Source organism: Neofelis nebulosa, chromosome 8 (genome assembly GCF_028018385.1).
Source record: "Neofelis nebulosa isolate mNeoNeb1 chromosome 8, mNeoNeb1.pri, whole genome shotgun sequence".
Classification (NCBI taxonomy): domain Eukaryota; kingdom Metazoa; phylum Chordata; class Mammalia; order Carnivora; family Felidae; genus Neofelis; species Neofelis nebulosa.
This window is the reverse complement of record NC_080789.1, coordinates 23,434,222-23,455,025: the sequence shown is the minus strand read 5'-3', so window position 1 is coordinate 23,455,025 and position 20,804 is coordinate 23,434,222. Positions and strand designations below refer to the sequence as shown.

General features: G+C 40.7%; 1 long non-coding RNA gene across 6 annotated transcripts in view; it reads right to left on the bottom strand.

Moving 5' to 3' along the window:
* The window catches only part of LOC131519043 (uncharacterized), a 102,404-nt gene that overhangs the window by 66,000 nt on the left and 15,600 nt on the right, over positions 1-20,804 (bottom strand). Inside the window, exon 2 of one of the 6 annotated variants that reach the window (XR_009265426.1) lies at positions 17,046-17,127. The exons of the other annotated variants lie outside the window; for them this stretch is intronic. This is a non-coding gene — a long non-coding RNA (uncharacterized LOC131519043). The remainder of the gene's footprint in view (positions 1-17,045; positions 17,128-20,804) is intronic. 6 annotated transcript variants of the gene reach the window in all.

Below are 20,804 nucleotides of genomic sequence, written 5' to 3'. Positions count from 1 at the left end.
TGTCCCATCATTCCATGCATTTTAAGAGGAAACTGCAAAGTTCAATTCTGGTTTAGAGGGAGCAAACATACTCCCTACTATCTCTCTGCTTACTAAGACTAAAAAGCTTGGGAAGAATACATAAAGCAACTGTTAGAGGACTCTGAAAAGTGAGTAAGAAAAAGAGGACTAGGTAGGAAGTTCAGGGCTCCAAAGCAACCCAGCAATGCTGTTTTTTCTTTGTTTGTTTGTACCTCTGATATGTGATGGAATGGGCTCTGGAGAAGCCCAAAACTGGAACCATAAACAGGAAACACCAAGAGAAGCCCATGATCTCAGCACTCAGAGAACCAAGAGGGGTGTTCACAAAAAATCTCTCTCTATATGTTAAAACTTACAGGACAATACACCCCCCCAAAAAGATTTTTACTACATGTAAATTAAAAAAATAACTTCAAGAAAGGAAATCACTTTCCCAGGACATTTTTCCCATAGGTTAGGACATTGACATAAAACAGAGGCATTTTGCCTATACAGGTAAGACAAGAATCCTCCGGGATGGCAGAGCCATGGCCTGTGAAGCAAGCTGCCCAGCAGCCTGGATGACTCTCATGGGTCCTAATTTTGGAGCAACTTCACTTTCACCCTAGCTAATCAAACCTCTCATGCCTTCCACATGGGCTGCTACTAAGTTACGTCTGCTCCATATATCATGGGTGCAGGCAACTTGTTGAAGCTTGGCAGGACCCTGCATACTCAGGGGCAACTTGTCCTCCAAGCCAGTCTAGATAGAATTGGATACAGATTCTGTCATACAGTATATTCACCATTACTTCCAAGTGAGTCAAATCTAAACATTTAAAACTGCTAAAAGCCCTGATGAATAAATATGTTGATTAGGACTAGGGAGAGAACCACAGGGCACCACTGATCTCTGCTTCAAGGAGAGAAGGAGAGTGTGGAGAATGCTTAGCAAAATACGGAGAACTGATTAAAACTTTTTGAATAGAATTTCTATCCTGGCTGATAGCAATCGCTTTAATTGTCAAACAAATTATTAATCTATCTAATTATGTCAGGTCTTTCTCATTTTCCCCCATTTTATACACACACACACACACACACGCTGAGAGATTTTTCATTAGTGACTTGTTAAAGTGCAAATACACTCTGCCTCTCACATGCCTTCTCTGGCATTCTAGTTTTCAACAAGGCAAATAAGAAATTAATTTAGCCAACATGACTTCTTGTTCTTGGTATCCTCCTATTTGGCCTTGGTGGCAAACTTCCTGTAGTGGGTAGGCACATAATATAATGATCAATTCCAAAATCTTGTTCAAGAGCAAGTGTACCAGTCTTAGGTCTACTGAGTCTACTGTTTTGAAAATAAGATTTTTTTTAACGTCCAAAGTTTTCTGGCACATTTTTTTCTTCTTTATTTCTCAACAGTAATCAATCTCAGTTCAGTGACCTGACTTGCAAGTTCTCCACAGTCATGAGAAATAATTAATCTGGGTTCATGTGAAAAAAATGTTATTTGCAGTACTTGAGTTATCTGTATTTCAAATTCTTTGCCCAAGTGAGGTTTCAGTTCCTTCATATCAGAGTTCATTTATTCATTACCTCATTCATCCATTCAACACATATCTACTGAGAACGTCCTCTGTGTCTGGCATTAATGGAAGTGTTGAAGATTCAGCAGAGAACCAAACAGACAAAACTCCCTCAAGGATTTTACATTTAATCAAATAAAAGTATAAAATTACAGAGTGTCAGATAATGACCAGTTGTATGGAAATAAATATTTTAGGGAAGAGGAGGCTGTCATGAGCGTGAGATTAAATTTTTTTTAAAAGAAGTTGCCAGAAAAGATTCATTTGAGCAAAGGGTCGTTAGAGGTGATGGAGTAAGTCATGCAGATATTTGGGGTAGAGAGTTCCAAGTAAAGGAAGCAACAAGTACTAAATCTCCAAGACAGGAACATGCCCAACATATTTGAGAAACAGCAAGGACAGTGTTGCTGGAGTAGAATGAATGAATGGGAGAGAAGTAGGAAACAAGACAGAAAGGTGATGGGCAAAAGACCACACAGGAGAGAAGAATCAGTTGCCAAGAAATTCGACATGTACTTTACCCTCACTAAGAGTTTCTGAGCGAATTTAAGATATTATTGCCGTATAGTATTACTCTGCCTCCCTTTCTGAGGAGCCTATTTTTTTAATTTATTGAATTATCAAATATTTATTAAGTACCTATTATGTGCCGGGTGCCATTGTAGGCACTGTATGAAGATCCCAGGAACCTTACAGTCTATTGGGGAGTTAGCTTTTACTCTGAGCAGGAAGGCAAATATGGGCTCTGAGGAGAGCAGTGACTTTAGATGACTTAGGTTTTAAAAGGATCTTTCAGACTGCCATGCTAAAAATAGATTCCAATAGGACAGGAAGGAAACAGAAAAAACAATTAGGAGGATATTGAAATAATTCAGAGAAAAGATGATGCTTCAACCAGGATAGTAATGGAGAGACACTGTCAGAATCTAGGTTCCTTTTAAAAGTAGAGTCTACAGTATGGATGTGGGTATTAAAGGAAGGAGTTGATCAGTATGGATCCAAGGTTCTAAGTTTTTGTCTCCCCCTCTGGAGAATCATAAAGAGTCACCATTTTTTCTGAACTGGAGACAACAGTGGAGGAGGAGATTTGAGGGGGAGAAAAATCAGGGGTTTTGTTTCAGGCATTTTAATTTTGTGAGGTTTATTATATATCTAAGTGGAGATGATGAATAGGCAAGACTTGAGAAGTGTCCAGGCTGGAGATAGATATCTGGGAGTCAAAGGGCGCCTGGGAGGCTCAGTCAGTTAAGCGTCTGACCTCAGCTCAGGTCATGATCTCGCAGTCCATGAGTTCAAGCTCCATGTTGGGCTCTGTGCTGACAGCTCAGAGCCTGGAGCCTGCTTCAGATTCTGTGTCTCCCTCTGTCTCTATCAAAAATAAATAAACCTTAAAAAAATTTTAATGAAAAAAAAAAGAAATCTGGGAGTCATAAGCATATAGATGGAAGTTGAAAGTGTGAAGCTCTATGAAATCACCAAGCAAGTGAGTAAAGATAGAAAAGGAAGGTGCTTAAGCTTGGAGTCCTGGGACATTTGCATACTTACAGTTGTGGGAGATGAGGAAACACCAGGAAAGAGGACTGAGAGGAAGCCATCAGAGAGGAGAAAAAGTAGCTAAGAGAATTAGGTGATTACCATGGAAGTCAAGTGAAAAATCAAGGAGGACAGAGTGAGGACATGAATCGTCAGACTAGCTACATGGAAGTCACCTGTGGCCACACACATCTTGGTAGTAGGCTGGCTGTGAATGCCTGATTGGAGGGAGTTCCAAGCAAGGGATTGGAGCGTCAAGAATATGCATCCCTTTGTGTAATGTCTGTGCTAACAGTGAGCAGAGAAATAGAGGGAGATAAGGAGTCAAGTTGGGTTTTTAGTCTGTTTCTTTGTCTTTTATTAAAAAAAAGGGAAAAATCACATCTTTGCATGATGATGGAAATGATCCAGTAGAACGCCAAAAAAAAAAAATGTATGATTTTATAGAGACAAAGAGAAATTTCTGGAATATTGTCCTGGAGTAAAAATAAGGAGAGGGATCTAGTGGGCACATGAAGAGTTTGACTTTAGATGGAGCTTCCAGCCCCTATTCTTTCTAAGTAAATCACAGGGTCCCTCCTTTTGTACTTTTGTTATTCTTACACATCATACATGCTGCTGCTCTCCCTAAACAAGCTTCAAGTTTTTATCCCCTCTAGCTGATCAGTTTTCTGGATAATTTTGTATTTATTCTTATTCATTGAACCTCTTCCTTGCTACAGAATTGTCCTAAGCATCTGAGATGCCATAAACAGGACAGAAAAAGCCCCGGCACTCCAGGAGCTTGCACTAACAGTAGGTAGACATGAGCTGAGTGGTCAGGAAAGCCTTAAACACATTGGCTGTAGCCTGAATTTTGAGAAACAAATGTATTGTTGGTGGGGGACAGGGGTGAAAGATGTGGGGAGAAATAACGCAGGAAACAAATGGAAAGAACAAAAAGTCCAGTTTAAATGGAGTGTCGTGAGCAAGAGAAAGGATGATGGAGGGGGGTCAAGTGGGGAAAGGCTTAGGCTTTGTACTTCATGGGAAGGTGACTTAGACTGAATGTTTGTGTCCCTACCCCAGAATACATATGTTGAAATTTTAATTCCCAGCGTGATCGGATTAGGAAATGGGGCCTTTGGGGTGATTAGATCAGAGCACTCATGAATGGGATTAGTGCCCTTATAAAGAGACCCTAGAGATCTTTCTTGCCCCTTCTGCCATAAGAAGACACATTAAGAAGACAACTGTCTATGAACCAGGAAATGGGCTGTCACCAGAACCCAAATCTGCCCGTACCTTGATCATGGACTGTTTGTTGCTTATTGTTCAAGCCACCCAGTCTATAGTATTTTGTTACAGCAGCCCAAATGGAGTAAAACCAAAGAAGACTGAATTATATGCTGAGTGCACTGTTAAGTCATGAGCCTGACCCTGATTCACCTTTTAAAGACATCTTTCTGGTTAGTGTATGGAGAAAGGATCTTAATGGAAGAGTAGAAGAAAAAAAAAAAAAAAAAAAAAGGTAAAATGTTTCTACAGCCTTCCAGGCAAGAGATGGGGGGGAGCCTTGTTCGAGAATAGTGGCAGTAAAGATGGAGAGGGGTGGATGGATTTGTTTTCCATCTCAGAGGTTTAACTGGGATGACTTGCTGATGAATTGGATGTGAAGAGTAAGAGAAAAAAAGGAATCAACAATGATTCCTAAGCATTTGGCCTGAGTCACTGGGTCAAGCTGCTATTACAGAGATGGAAAAACAACACAGGGGAGATTGGTTTGTGGGAACGATAAAACCTGCAATTCCATTTTGGACTTAATTTGGGAATACCTATCAAACACACAAGGGGAAATAGTAGGCAATTAGCTATAATAAATAAAGATAGCTGACACTTCCATGGTGTTTACTATGAGCTAGGCATGACTCTCATCACTTCACAAACATTAAATCAGCATAGATTGCATTTACATGCTTAGGACTGGGTGAGTTCACCTAGGGAGAAAAAACAGGGAAAGAAGGAAGCCCAGGAATAAGCCCTGAACACACCAGTACTCAGAGGTCAGTTACATGCCCTTCTTCCCCAGATCCTCAGGTAAAAGTCGTTGGTTATGGGCTTTTGCATAATAGATCAGAATCCCAAATCCTATTTGTTGACAACATCTGCACAGACAGCTGTTTCCCTCCTATCTCTTGGTCTGTCTTCCAAAGTCCCAGGCTTCAGTGGGAGGAATTCACATAAATACCAGCTGTATACATAAGCCTTTCTATTTTCTGTCTAAAAATGATTGTCTCTAAGGATGCTTCCGCGGTCTTAGACTGCTGTTTATCTCTATTTGAACTCCCCCCACCCCCACCTCCCAAATGTGGGAAAACGTATTAAGTTTAAGCAGGCTCTCCACCACATGTTGGCTACATGCTTCAGGTTGTGCATCTAAACGGGGCTATCCGGGGAAGAATTCAGCCACCTTCATCACCAGATTTATTGCTAATTTCTTCTTCCCAGGATAAGTTTTCACTTCCATCAAAACTCTACTCTCTAGTAAATAACCTGTTTAACTGAGTACTAGCACTGATATATATAATTCATGTTTTCTCCACTTCAAAAGTAAGGTTGTCAATTTCCTTTTAGAGGAAAAACCATAACCCACAGCATCAGTCCCAAGGGAAACTAGGTTAGAGGAGGGTTAGTGGTCAGCTCAGTGGATGCCAGCACCACTCTTGGGAAAGCAACCATAGAGTTCCTCCATTACTATTCAGTAATCAGCAGTTGCTTCTATACAGAAAAACAGTCCCTACTACACAAATTCCAATGCATTGCATTCTTAAGACTAATTTAATGGCACTCAGTTGAACCAGTCTTAACGATGTGGTCCAAATGCTTAAATGGTAGGGTGCATTATCTTTTTTCCCACTATTTTATTATTTGAGGAGATCAGACTTGGCTTCTATTTATGATCAGCTCCAAGAGACTTAAAAGGGACTTTGATTCCAAAGTATATACATAAATCGTGTGGGTTTTTTTTTCTCTTAGAGATGATGAAAGGGCAATATTTTTCTTTTATGTTTCAACACTAAACAGAAGTCCTTCTGAAATTTTTTAAATAGCAGTTCTTATTAATTACAAGTGAAAGCTTAAAGAGGGTTTAAATAAGAGGAACCAAAATGATCATGTTAGTAGCAGTACTCCATGTATTATTTCTTATGTTGTTCTGCCTTGCGTGCAAATTCTCTCTCCATAGAGATAGAGATAGCGACAGAAATAGATATAGATATAGATGATATAGATATAGATATATGGCACTCTCTTTTTTCTCTCTTTCTCTCCCTCCCTCCCTCCTTCTCTCATTGTTTCCAATTTTTAGTCCTTGTCCCATGACATTTCTCTTTTTGATAGCATCGTTTCTGACCTCTTCCCCAGGGTTTTCCTGCCAGCTTCTCACCATGGCATCCAGGACATATCCAACAGGGAAATCATACTGAAAATGAATCTGAAAGCAAGACTTTGGTTCATCAAGTAGATAATACAAGTCAGAAAATGTCTCATCTAATTCTCTGGATTCTGCCTATAATCTGCCATAAAATATCGAACCCCTGATTTTAAATCAGAACCTGAAATGGTTCCAGGATGTAGATATTTAAATGGAAATCTCTAGGGGTTTTCCTCTCCCATATAAAATTAGTATCTTGATTTTCTGCCAGTTTGGTATATGGATTTCAGATGTGCTGATGAATTGATTTTTTTTTTAAAAAATAGGACTACAGAAATAATCTACTATGGTATGTCTTTATTTGGGGAAACAGAATCTAATTAGAAAACTGCCTTATTATTATTTATGGCATGTTATAAATTAGGTTTGTGCTATGTCTCTTAGCCTAAATATTTTACAAATCCTTCTATATATATTTTAGGTGGAAATATAATATGCAGAGCTGCAACATTTTATGGGGAAACAACTGATCCCCCTGGGTTAAGTATTTTAACATCTTAAGTAAATGTAAATTTTTAAAACAGATCTAGGACGATAAACTGGCATAGTTGTATGTTGGAAGAAAGCCCTCTAGGGTATAAAGCCTGTGTTTTGAAGGAACAATCTAGGATTTGGGAACAGCTGGAAGCAAAAGGCCTCTAATGGATGTACGCAGAGTGTCTCTTCACCAATCCCCAAACCTATGAGGTTAGAACAGCCAGAGGAGATTGCATGAAATTTCACGTGAATAGAGGGAACACAGGTGTTTCCAAAGCAGAAGGAAACTATTGTAGAGAAAACTACTGAGACGGTTTATCATATGTTCATATTTAATCTACTTCATTAATTCAGTTTTCCTAATGGTCTGTCATGTGGTTTTTAAAGCCCATAAATTGTTTTGTTCTTTTTGTCTTTAATAAGAAAGTTAACATAAAAGTAACTCTGAGAGCCTGTTGCGGATCTCCTTAAAAAATACTAGCATCCCTCCCCTGCAGGCTTCCAGGAAAGAAGAAGAGAATTTTCTGACCCAAGAGGCCTACCTGGCCCTCTGCCACAGTAAAGGTTAGAGCTCCCCTTTTATCAATTTCCCTTCCTCCTTATCACACTTGCAGTTAATTCATCATTTGGCACTTCTTGTTCAATGCATTTTCCCCACTGAATTATTCGAGGAATTCAGGAACCATGTCTGTCTGGTTTACTTATCTTAGGTGAGCACAGAGTCTGTTTTCAAGAAATATATGTTGAATGAAAAGACAAAGAACCATCCTCTTGAATAGACATAGACCCCCAAAGAAGTTGGAAAGTTGAGAAGGAGACCACACAGGAATACCATCATCAAAGACAACAACACAGTCACCTTCTATGAACGACTCACTCTGAGCGTTATTGGCTAATAATTAAGAACACAGGCCTGCAGTTCATCTGCTTAAGTTTGAAACCTGTTGCTGGCTGTGTGACAGCAAGCATGTGATTTAAGCGCTCGCTCTCGCTCTCTCTCTCTCTCTCTCTCTCTCTTCTCCACTTTCCCTATCTATAAAATGAGGATTCAAATGTTATTATTCCTCTTAGGGTCATTGTGACAGTTAACTGAAGTAAAACTGAAGTGACTGGTGGGAAGGATTTAGCACAGCACCAAGCCCTCAGTGAGGAGTATGCGTTAAGCACTGAGCTGGAGCTCAGTGAGTTCTTTACAGGAATACTGTAGCACAGGTGTTACTAGCCCCACTTTGCAGAAAACAGAATCCTGTTTCTTGCCCTAGGTCACCCAGTCAGTGGTAAATCATGGAGCTAGGATTACACTAGGATACACCCTTGCTAAGGTGTGGTCTTTGCTCTAGTCTCAGTGACTCAGATAAGGTTACTTACCAATTAACTACTAACTACCACCACAGCTCAGAACAGATACCTTGGCTGGTAAGAGTGAAATATGGCCAGCCACACAGCAGGAACCAAGACCAATGTTGATGGCAAAATCTGGCAAGGAACTTCAGCTAGCTGGCCTACAGAGGGCAAGATGATGCAAGCCCTTGTCTACTGCTGAGGTGGTCAGTGGGAGCATTCCTACCAGCCACAGAGTGCGCTTCCAAAAGATTTCGCCCATCTCACGCCAGCCTTTAGAACTAGGTAGGGACCAATTAACTGTACTATCAACAGGGTGACAATTAACTAGTAAGTCACTTAAGGCATCAACAAACTTGGGTTGGATTAAATAAAACAGGAACAGAAAGTCTAAAAGCAGCTATCTCCCACTCAGGGAAAAGCTGGGGTACATTACTGAAATATAATTGCAGCTGAATCACTAAGCAAGATGGTTCATTGTTTAAGCTAGAGCATCATTGTTTCTTTCTTGTCATCGTCAGTGTGACATTTTTCCTCCATTTAAGTCACTGTTTCTTACAAATGCGTCAGGCTGAAGATGTAAGTGTTGGTTCTTAATGATTCCTCATGTGCAGGCCTAGTTCTGTGTTAATCAGGAAGAAGGTAACATTTCTTATGTAAATACAGAATTATGGAGATAGCCACTCAGAAATGGGTTTGCATTCTAACTCTGCATTCACTAGCTTAGGAAAGACCCTCAGTCTTTCTGAGTCTCAGTTCCCAAAAAATGAGGATGTAACTTCATAGTGATATGGTAGCGATTAAATTAGATCGTATATGTAACTATCAGTACAAAGAAACAAGCATCCCCTGACAATGTTCCTAGCATTTTTTTTCTTTTCCTTTCTATTCCTTTCCTTTCTTTTCCTTTCCTTTTCTTTCCTTTCCTTTCCTTTCCTTTCCTTTCCTTTTCATGTCCTTTTCTTTTCTTTCTTTTGTTCCTAACATTTTCAGTCACCTTGTCTACGAGTTATTTTAGATAATCATTACAGTGACACAATATGGTCAATAGTAGGTTAGCAGCATTCCTGACCTCTACCTGTGATATACCAACAGCATAATCTTCTCCATTTGTGACAATCCAAAATGTCTCCAATAGCAGAAGGCATGAACAGACATTTCTCCCAAGAGGACATACAGATGGCCAACAGACACATGAAAAGATTCTCAGCATCACTCATCATCAGGGAAATGCAACTCAAAGCTACAATGAGTTATCATCTCACAACTATCAGAATGGCTAAAATCAAAAACACAAGAAACAAGTGTTGGTGAGGATGTGGAAAAAGGGAACCCTCATGCACTGTTGATGGGAATGCAAACTAGTGTAGCCACTGTGGAAATACTATGGAGATTCCTCAAAAAGTTATAAATAGAACTACCCTACAGTCCAGTAATCCCACTACTGGGTATTTACCCAAAGAACACAAAAACACTAATTTGAAAAGATACATGCACCTCTGTTTATTTACAATAAATATATTTATATTATTTACAATAGCCAAGATATGGAAGCAGCCCAAGTGTCCACTGATAGATGAATGAATAAAGAAGATGTGACAGCTATACAATGGAATATTATTCAGCTGTAAAAAAAAGAATGAAATCTTGCCATTTGCAACAACATGGATGGAGCTAGACAGTGTAATGCTAAGCAAAATGAGTCAGTCAGAGAAAAATAAATATCATATGATTTAATTCATGTGTGGAATTTAACAAACTAAAAAGAAAAAAAAGAGAGAGACAAATCAAGAAACAGACTCTTAACTACAGAGAACAAACTGATGGTTACCAGGGGGGAGGTTGCTGGGTGGATGGATGAAATAGATGAAGGAGATTAAGAGTATATTTATATTGATGAACACTGAATAACATATAGAACTGTTGAATCACTACATTGTCCACCTGAAACTGACATAACACTGTATGTTAACTATACTGAAATTAAAATTAAAAAAAAAATGTCTCCATACATTGTAAGTATCCACTGAGGGAGTAAAATCAACCTTGGTTAAAAACCACTACTGTAGGACAATAAATGTCTAAATAGATTAAGAAAATGTAATAGGGACAATAAGCAGCATTAAGGTGCTGCATAATGCATATGGATTTACATTATTATTGTGTGTTTTTCCAGGCATATTCAACTACACAGGTGCAGGCATGAAGCAGGTAGAGAATAGGATTTGGCCAGGATTGGGTGTTTCCAGTTGAATGTGACAGGGAAATATATGGGCTAGCAGCTAACCTATGAAAGGGAATGCTGCTAAACATCCTACAATGTTCAGGACAGCCATCCACAATAAATATCTGGTCCAAAATGGCAAGAGTACCAAGATTAAGAAAACTTATCCTAGACCCTTGCTGCTCGAAGTGTGGTCCATGGACCAATGACATCTTCATCACCTGAGATTTTATTTGAAATTCAGGCCTCACTGTGGATTTACAGAACTAGAATCTCCATTTTAACAAGATCCCTGGGTGAGCTGTATGCACATTAAAGTTTGAGAAGCCCCTTTCAAGCCATCTTGTCTCCTCTCATGCTTACAACACTTCCTTCCTGCCTTCACTCTCACCCGTGCCTTGTTTGCTATTGCACCAACAAAGAGGCATTCAGAAGATATCTAACACATGCTTCCACTGTCAAAGTTCCCCACCCAACTATATCTGTATATCTAGGAAAGATTTCAGGAAGGAGTGCAATGATGAACCGTGGTAAAGAGAAAAGTACTGAGGGTGAGAGGTGAGGGGTACTGATAAGATGATGAGGTTGACAGAATATGGATCTTGGGGGGCTTAAAGTATTGTTGAAGTTGAAATACTAAAGGGAGAGAGCTAAAGAGATTGTGGACAGCAGTCAAAGATGAAAGATAAAAATGAAGATTATGAAGTACATGCAATTAATAATGAAAGATCTTGGCATGACTCTGGTGACTGAGGTATGTTCAAAGACATAACCACCCGAGAAGAAGTCAAGAGCTAAGAGGCAAGAATTTGGGAACTATCATTTACGTGAATTTTGAAATTTCTAAGAATTTCGTCAGGAGGCGCATTAAAGACCCATGAAAAGGAGTAATGAGTTAAAACCTTCAAGGAATAAAATGAGAGTGCTCTGTGGGGTCCATTGATCACAACAATAAGGGCGGGGGGAGGAGAAGGTGATATAGTGAGATGACATGAGTTAGGTCAAAATTGGGTGTTCTGAGAAGGGAAGGGTGGTGGTCTGGAGGCAGCGACAGGGAGCAAGGTATACACCATGACCACCACCACCACCGCCATCACCACCACCTCCAGGCCCAAATGAGAAGCAGGATCCTCAGAGGAGAATCAGATTTCAGAACCAGAAGTTGAAGAGAACATATAGGAAAAACTTTTGGACCAAGGACAGATTTTAGATGTTGTGAAAGGATGGAAGATGAGGTCAGATATAGAGTATGTGAGGAAAAGGATCCATGGGGAAGGCAGTAATGTGGGAGTCTTAAGTTTCTTATAATGTCTGAAATAAACAAGGATAAATAAGGTGGTCATGCAAATTATCATCCAAACGGAAACATTTTCAGGGTTGGGAGAGGATGGTCATCCTAGGCAAACCAGGACATACTACCTTTGGATAAAGGTTATGATAGGATTCACGGTGACTATCAATCTCTTTGGCAGATTGTGATGGTAAGGATGCGAGTATTGGTGGTTGAAATGGGGTGTTCTAGGACCGTGAAGCTTTCTGCAACCCTAAAATTCTTCCTTCAAGTGCTGAAGGAGGCTGGAAGAGGAGTCGTGTATTGCTGAGGGTCCCTGAGTTCCAACAGGCTAGTTTCACCTACAAATTAAAAATGCTAAATAGAAGAGATTTTATTTTTTATTGTTAACTGTTTTCAGTGTAAAGCTACCCAATGATAATAAAAATATTCTCAAAACGTTGTTAGCAAAATAGTCAACATGTTTGCACAGGTCACACACCCCAAAAGCAGCTAGAGCCCAGTGAATGTTTGTAGTTCTTGTCTACTATTTGAGAGCCTTTTAAGGGGAAAAAAACCAATGAGGCCCTCTAGCGGCCAGAATATTTCCAGGTAATCAGTTAAAACATCACAAAAGGAGCTGGAAAGAAATATGGGCCATCACCTGGTAGAGACCCTTGCCCTGAGTTAAGTGAACGTGCGTACAAGGATCAGGACTAATCACATCATAGGTGCTAATGAAGGCTAGAATTAACTCTAAGCCTAGAGGTTGGTTCTTACCCAACAGACGCTCTTGCTCTGGACACTGCCGCTGAAGACCACTCCACTACGCGACCACTAACACCCCACATCCTCACACCCAACCCCAGATACAGAGTTTGGAGAGGACTCTCTAGGTCAGACCTTTAAAACCTTGTAGGCTAGATTAAAGATCTTGACCTTTTTCTTTTCTTTTTTTTTTAAATTTTTTTTTAACATTTATTTATTTTTGAGACAGAGAGAGACAGAGCATGAATGGGGGAGGGTCAGAGAGAGGGAGATACAGAATCTGAAGCAGGCTCCAGGCTCTGAGCTGTCAGCACAGAGCCCGACACGGGGCTCGAACTCACGGACCATGAGATCCTGACCTGAGCCGAAGTCGGACACTTAACCGACCGAGCCACCCAGGTGCCCCGATCTTGACCTTTTTCTAAGCGCAATGGAAAGCCATTGAAATATTTCAAGCTGAGGGATGTGGGGGGGTGGGGGAGTTTCATGTTCAAATTTGCACTTCAGAAAGATTGCTGTGGCTGCAGGGTGAAGAACAGTCAGGGAGCAGGGGTGCAGAGCAGATTCAGAGACCTCAGGAATGTGGTTATTATAGTAATAAAGGTGAGGATAGGATTGGAATGGGTGGAGGCGAAGAGATAGAAAGAAGTCAACATATTCAAATGAGAATTAAGGAGTGAACTCAGCAGGACTTGGAGGTGTATTTCATATAAGGATAAAAGAGTGAGAAGAGTACGGATGATACTAGATTTGGAATGTGTGGTGTTCACAGAGACAGGTGACACTGAAAGAAGACACAGGCTGGAGGCAGAGCTGGGGCAGAACACGAGTTTGATTCTGGATAGACTTTGTTGGCATTGCTTTGGTTCATACCTACTGTCCAAATACTGAGTAGGCAAATGACTGTTCTGGCTGGCAGCAAGGAAGAGAGGCCTGGGCTGGAGGCAGCATATAGTGAGTTGTCTGCATATGATTCTATTCTTTTAATCTCTCCATGGGGAATATTATGTTTGTTCGCTTGCTTGCTTAATGAATAATGGGTTGATTGACTGATTTTGATTGATTTTTAACTCTCTACAAAAAGAAGCCCCTTCCTTGGGCACCTGGGCGGCTTATTTGTTAAGTATTGGACTCTTGATTTCAGCTCATGTCATGATCTCATGGATTCCTGAGCTCAATCCCTGTGTCAGGCTCTGTGCCCTGACCCCTAACCACTGACCACATGGAGCCTGCTTGGGATTCTCTGTCTCCCTCTCTCTCTGTCCCTCCCCCACTCACACTGTCTCTGTCTCTCTCAAAATAAAAAACATAAAAAATTAAAAAAAAAAAAAGCCTCTTTGTATTTGCACCCTGATCCCTTTTTAAGACTGTTTTGAGGCTTCCACAATGCAGACCAAAGGGTTTGGCCAAAGTTCCCCTAAGCTCAACACCTCTGTGGGACAGGCTGTGACAGGCTCAGCCAATGGGATACTCTTTGCCAGAGCTCACCTATGACCCATGATTGTGGAGCCAGGTGGAGGTTGCTCATCAGCCCAATGGCAACCCGAATGGCCTTGAGTCCAGTGTGTTTTGCTTCACAGCTCTTTTTCTGGTTCCTGATGCCCAACCCTTGATTCCTGCCCATTATCCAAACCTCCCGTTGGGTCTACAAGCCTCTCATATCTTCACATAATTGCTGTTTTTGTTTTTGCTTAAATTGAGCAGTTGCCTGAAATTAAGAATCCTGACTGGTACCTCTCCTTTATATTTATGTTTCTTTCTTTCTCTTCCTCCAGTTTCCTTAAAGCTTTTTCTATCCTGAGTCCTTCTTTCTGATGGGCTATCTCCCTACTACCACCATCCTTTCTACACTGCATCATTCTCTTTATTTTTCCCTCCACGGACCTCTGCTCTCCTTCCCTCTCTGGTCACAATGTCAAACTAGGGATTCAGGGTTAGAAGTGGAGTGAACACACTGACTTCATAACATCAAGATTTAAAACTTCTGACAAGTTGGAAAGAGAAGCTGAAATCAATGTGATGAAATTTAATTGAGATAAATGGATATTTCTGAGCTTAGCTTCTAAAATGAAGCACAGAAGATGAACCAGCAATGGTTCCATAGCCAATTCTATCAAAAAACAAAAGAAGTGAGAAGTGGGATTGCCAGACAAAATATGTGGGACATACTTACACTAAATAATTCTTCCTTGTTTATCTGAAATTTAAATTTAACTGGGTGTTCTGTGTGTTTTAGTAAATCTGGAAGCCTTACTCTTGAGGTTTGAATTGACTGAAAGCTCAGTACACGCCTTCAGCCATGGGTGCCTTGGAAAGCACATCAATTCCGCGGTATGACGGGAAGGATGACGACTAGATGAAAGAACCCCAGGATTCAGTGAGCCCAAGAGAGCACATGCAGAGTGTGCTGGGTCTTTCCGGGCCCATTCTTGGAGACATGCTGCTGGGTTGATGGGCAGAGAGAATGGAAATCACATCTTAGGTGGGATAGCTGAAAGAATGTGGGAGGGGAAGCCCTAAGTGGGTCATGCCATCAAGATCTCCAGAAAGACTGACTCCTGCCTTTTCTTCTATGCCTGGTTCTCCAACTTCTCTTCAATTCTATGAGCAGCCCAATGGCTCATCAAGAAATTTATCTTCTTTTTAGGTTTGTCAAAGTCAATTTCTGCTTCTTGCCACTGAAGACCTCAAAGGGTACAATCGTTTTTTTTCCTAACATCTACCTGGATCTTTTCAGAAGAGAATTTGGCCATATTTAGAGAGCAAAACTAGCACCTAGAGGTGAAATCAGACAAGTCAACTTGGGAAAGAACTTTCTAATTATCCAAACAACCCTGAACCGTAAAGGTTTATAGATCAGTGAGAGTCCGTTTTCTGCAGAGATTCAAGAAGAGGCAGGATGATCCACGGATAGGGACAGGATTCCTGATCTAACTGGATAAACAGATCAGATGCTGGATCAGATGCCTTATAAGACGTGTTTTGTTTTGTTTTAACTTACAGGATCTTGTTCAAATAAAATGGCAAACAGAAATTAAAACAAGGTACACACAAGCTGAGCAACTGTGGTAGTTGCAGATAAAAACTAAGTTTCCCCTGCTTATCCTTATCTTAAATTTGTAGGTGTTTCAGCACGAGACTTGTAGAAACTTGGGACTCTTTGAAGCATAGTTTTAAAATCACTGGATTAAAATTGCTAATATTTAGGGGGCACTTGCAAGTATCTCTGGCACCCTCTTAAGTACTTTTTATGTATTATCTCATTTAATGCTCCTCAAAACTATGTGAACTAACTACTATTATTAGCCCCATTTTACAGATGAGGAACTGGAAGCCCACAGATGGTAATTGACTCATTCAAGGTCACATGGCTGGAAGATATTCCCATCTTCCAAAATTCAAATACAGGAGGTCTGACTACTGAGGCTGAACTCTGAACCACTGTGCTGCTTGCTTTTTAAGATCTTATGATTGAACGAAGCTTGAGTTTCAGTGCTTACCATTCCTTTTGAGTTCTGTGTTCCTTTCATTCATTTATCATCAGATTAATTTAAGCCTTTCTAGGCTTTTCTAAAATAGCACCAACTCAGATGAATTTAATTTGTTTTTCCTGACCCTCAGTTCACAGTTTTCCCTGTAGCTGGTTTTCCTTAATTAGTATTTTTTTTTTAACGATTTCACATACCTCTCTAAATTAGGTGCTTTAAGGTATCAGCTCTTAGGGTTGGCTGTAAAAGATCAAGTTGCCTACCGGGGTCAGCATTCATTCCATCAGTTGGATGTTCACTGTGCCTCCTTTATCTTTTCACAGCACAATAAAGTGGGGCAAGGGGCTTGGTTTGTTTGCCAGGCTTCATTTGACCAAGCAATGATGGAGGTTTCTCTGGTGGTCACCAAACGGGAGGAAGGCAGGCAGATGCAAAAAACAAAAAACAAAAAACCCGGCACACTAATTGTCCTGGTGTTCGCCGCGACCTCTCTTCCCCCTGTCACAGAGCATCAGACAGGTAGGTTTGAAGCAGCAGGAGCAGCCTGACCTAATCAAACGCTCTCCAGACCATTCCTAGGAAAGCCGCCAGCTTTGGCTCGCAGGGGTCAGCGGCCACTGTGAGCGGCATTGCTGTCACCCGCTCTCGACTCAGTATGATCCTTGACTCTCTCATGCTGTCAACCGCACCCTACTGTTCTCCGTGCCTGTGTGAGAAAGTATATACCTAAAGGCACAGGCCAGTAGGACCAGGCTGTAAGTTGGAGGCCCAGATTCAGGGGAAGGTTCAGGATAAGCCTCCTCCCTCATGCACCTGTTTCCCCCTCCCCACAGGTGGACCCACCGTTGCCCTGAATTCCCCCATTCATCCCATTACTCACCACCTCTAACAGGCTGTCAGGGTCCCAGGTTTCTCTCTGCGAGGTGCTCTCCAATACTGTTTGTCTAACGTCACCTGTGAACCTCCCCACCCCAGGCATCGACCGTTACTTCATATTTTACAAAAAATGGTGTAAGTTCAGCACTCCATAAATATAAAATGGTGAATAGCAAATTTCCCCCATACCGAAGCCATTTCATTTTCTTCAGCAAAACGGTTCCTTTTATTTCTATGCAGAAAGCCCAACGAGGGAAATTTCTTCATTGCTCAGACAGCTACAAAATGTGATCACATTTTTTCCCCACAGCTAATGTGCTCTTATGTATAAAATTTAAATTTGAAAGTCTGAGCAGATGGCCTATAAAGTTCTTGTTTTCCCTCTGAATTTAATTTCTTCCTGCTTATAGTGGGGTTTTTTAAATCATTTGAAAAGGAACAATAAAATGTTTCTATAAATTGTAACAATCATTATCTTGACGATTGTTCTCTACCAAAGGTATCCCAAAGGAAAACCCGGATGCTTGACACTGGGTCTGGAATCTTATCTGCCCTGTCTTGTTCTCAACATTAATCGGCACCATAAAACTCTGCCAGTTGGGCCCTGTGCGTCTCAGAATTGGTCATCATTCTTACTCGAAGGAGGCAGAAGTTTACCTTATCTTAGAGAACAAAAGGTCAGGGATGAAATGACCTAAGAAAATTAGCCAGATACAAAAATACAACTGGAATGTTTAGTCTCTTTTAGAAAATACTGTTTTCGAGTGCCTTAAGAGCCATTTCATTTCATTTCATTTCATTCAGAGCCATTAATGAGCTAATTATCTTTTTACTAAAGGAGACCCGTAGGACTTCAACTTAGCAATACTTAGTTGGTCATCAGTTTGGGTGATTATATGTAACAAAGTTGTGGTGTTTTTCAAGCTGTTCTGTCATTCAGATTCTTCCCCAACTTCCCACGGTTGAAAGAAGCGGGATTGACCCGCTGTGGTTTCAGGTTCATATAAGGAAAATATCCCTAGTGCCACTTGCACGCGGTGGTGGTCTCTTACCTTTTATTCCTGCTGTTTACTACATTCAAAGGTGCCTACTATAGGAAGGTTAACTAAGTAGATAAAATGCAGGGATTGGCATCACATTTGCAGCCCAATACTATTCTGCAGGTTGAATTCATTGACATGAGCCTGCCCTTAGAATTTGCAGGGCTCAGGCGTGACAATACAAACAGAAGCCTACTACTCTATGTCCATATATTTAAAAGTTATCAATCGAGCTTACACAGGTGAAATAAAATACATTCTATCTGTCCACTTTGAAAAATAGATCTTGTCATATGGTCCTATCTTAGTATGAAAAATTGAAGGCCAGCTTCAGATTTAAACTCTTGGATCACCATGAGCTGTACCTGAATGTGGCAGCCCGTGGAGTGTCAGCACCGGGCTGCTATTCACCACTGTCTCTTCAGGCCCCAACTCCACCTACACTCATCTCTTGGGTCACATTTCCAGGCTACATCTCTTCCTTTTTCCTCCCCTCCCCACAAACAATGGCCCCTTGGCTACCCTCCAGGCCTAAAGACACAAACACTAGGATAGTCTCCCCTTGGGAGAACAGGGAAGAGTGTCTTCCCTTGGAAGAGAACCTTGCAGGTTCTGGTTGTGGGCTCAGGACCATTGGGATAAGCAATTAGAGAGTCACAGATATGAAGAATATGGTCTAGTAGGTGTGGAGAAGGGAAATCCCCAAGTGGAATCCTACCTAACTGCCATGTCATGTTCATAGTCATCTACTAAGATGATCAAACCTTGGACTCTCTATCCCAACAGTAGGACGATAGGCACTGGAGACCCAAGGCAGGGGTCCCTCTAAGAACAGAACTGCCTGTTGTCATAGCATTATGAACCAGACCAGCAGTACTTATGTGATAAACATTTACTAGGCACTGAGAATTACCATTGGCAAGAGATCCTATTATATGCCATAAGGAAGACCAACATATATGAGATTTGGTCTCTGTCCCCAAAGAACTTATAGTCTAGTTGAGAAGATCACAAACACAGAAACAGTTGTTTCTGTGAAACAACTAAAGGCCCTAATGAAAACCCTAAGGGCCAAAGATGTATAAGCCAAGTCAATGGTATGTTCTTCCCCAAAAGTAGTTCAGACTGACAAGTATTAAGTAAACCAGCTTTCTTTAGCCACTTAGATAAAATGTTCTACCTTTCTAAATCAGCCTTCATGACACTCCTCGAAAGAAGCTTAGTATTATCGTATGGAACACTCTGGAAATGAACAGGTTAAGATTTGGCTTCCATTCCTTAGCAAATCTGATGCAGGCAGGATTAGAAGTAGAAAGATTTAGCTCCCAGTTCAGCACATTGTGTGCCAACCCATCTGCCCACATCAGTGTCTATTTAAAAGTGAAGCCAATCAGACTAGCCCCATCTTCACCTGTCCTACTGATCGCCCATAGCAAGGGAGGAACAGAAAGCCCACAAGTTGGTCTGGAAAATTGAGTCTCTGTGCAATTTCCAGTCGTGTCTCTGCTTAGAGGCACACAGCCAACAAAGCCATCAATCTGGCAGTTTTTTAACGCTGACCCAGTATATATTTGCTAGGCCATTTACGCCATCTGCCATGCAAATGTCAGTTAAGGAAATAGCAGAGAGTTGTGGGAATACCAGGGTTAAAATGCCATTTAGCAGGAATGCACCAGTTCCAGTCACCATCGCCCACTGGAGAACAAAGAGCTGGGAGAGCCAAGGGCAATAAAAAGAGAACAGAGGTGTAACAGACCAAGGCTCTCAGCCTTGCTTTCTCTCCACTCCCGGATCGTTTCATTATGACACCTTCAGAAACATGGAGCCTCGTTACTGACAAGGTCAGTAAATGCTCATGCAGCAATAATATATATATATATATATATATATATATATATATATATAAAATTATTTTTAAAATGTATAGACATGCATATATAACATTTTATATATATGTATATATAAAAAATTTTAAGGGGCACAAAGGCACTCATGGCTACATGTCCCTAACATAGCTCCCCCATTCTCCCGAATAAGGCCCATATATTAGCAATACTTATAACCATCTATGGAGCCCTTACCATAATATGCTGTGTACCAAATTAGCTGCCGATTATTTATTTCTCTAATGTTTACATCACTAAAAAGTTGATGTTTTCTACAGTTTTAGAGATGCAACAAGCAAGGCTCAGAGAAGTATTCTTTTAAAGCCCAACAACACACAGCTTGTAAATGGAAGACCTAAATTTCAAATCAGCTCCTCCCTCTCAATACTCATGTCCCTTGTACCATAGCCACTCCTGTGGGTGTGCATACTTGTTTATACATAATTAAACGGAGAATGTATACTATTTTGTGTTCAGTTTTTTTCAGTGAACGTCGTAAATATTTCTCATGTTTTTATAAAGCTTTCGTGTTTATCATTTTTAACAGGTGGACAGTAATCCATCTGGTGATTTACATTAGTATATGAAACACTATATTTAAACTGGCTGCCTTTCGGTGTGTGTGTGTCCGTCCATGTGTCCTAACTCTTTTTCTCTTATAATTGATACTACAAGGAACAGGTTGGTTCATACGTTTTTTGCTTCTGTTGTATTATTTCCTTAGGATAAATTTCCAGTAGTAGATTACTGGCTCAAACAGTATCACCATTTTAATGGCACCTGGTACATAATTATCATATTTATTTTCAAAACTATTCCATCAAAAACATGTGAGAG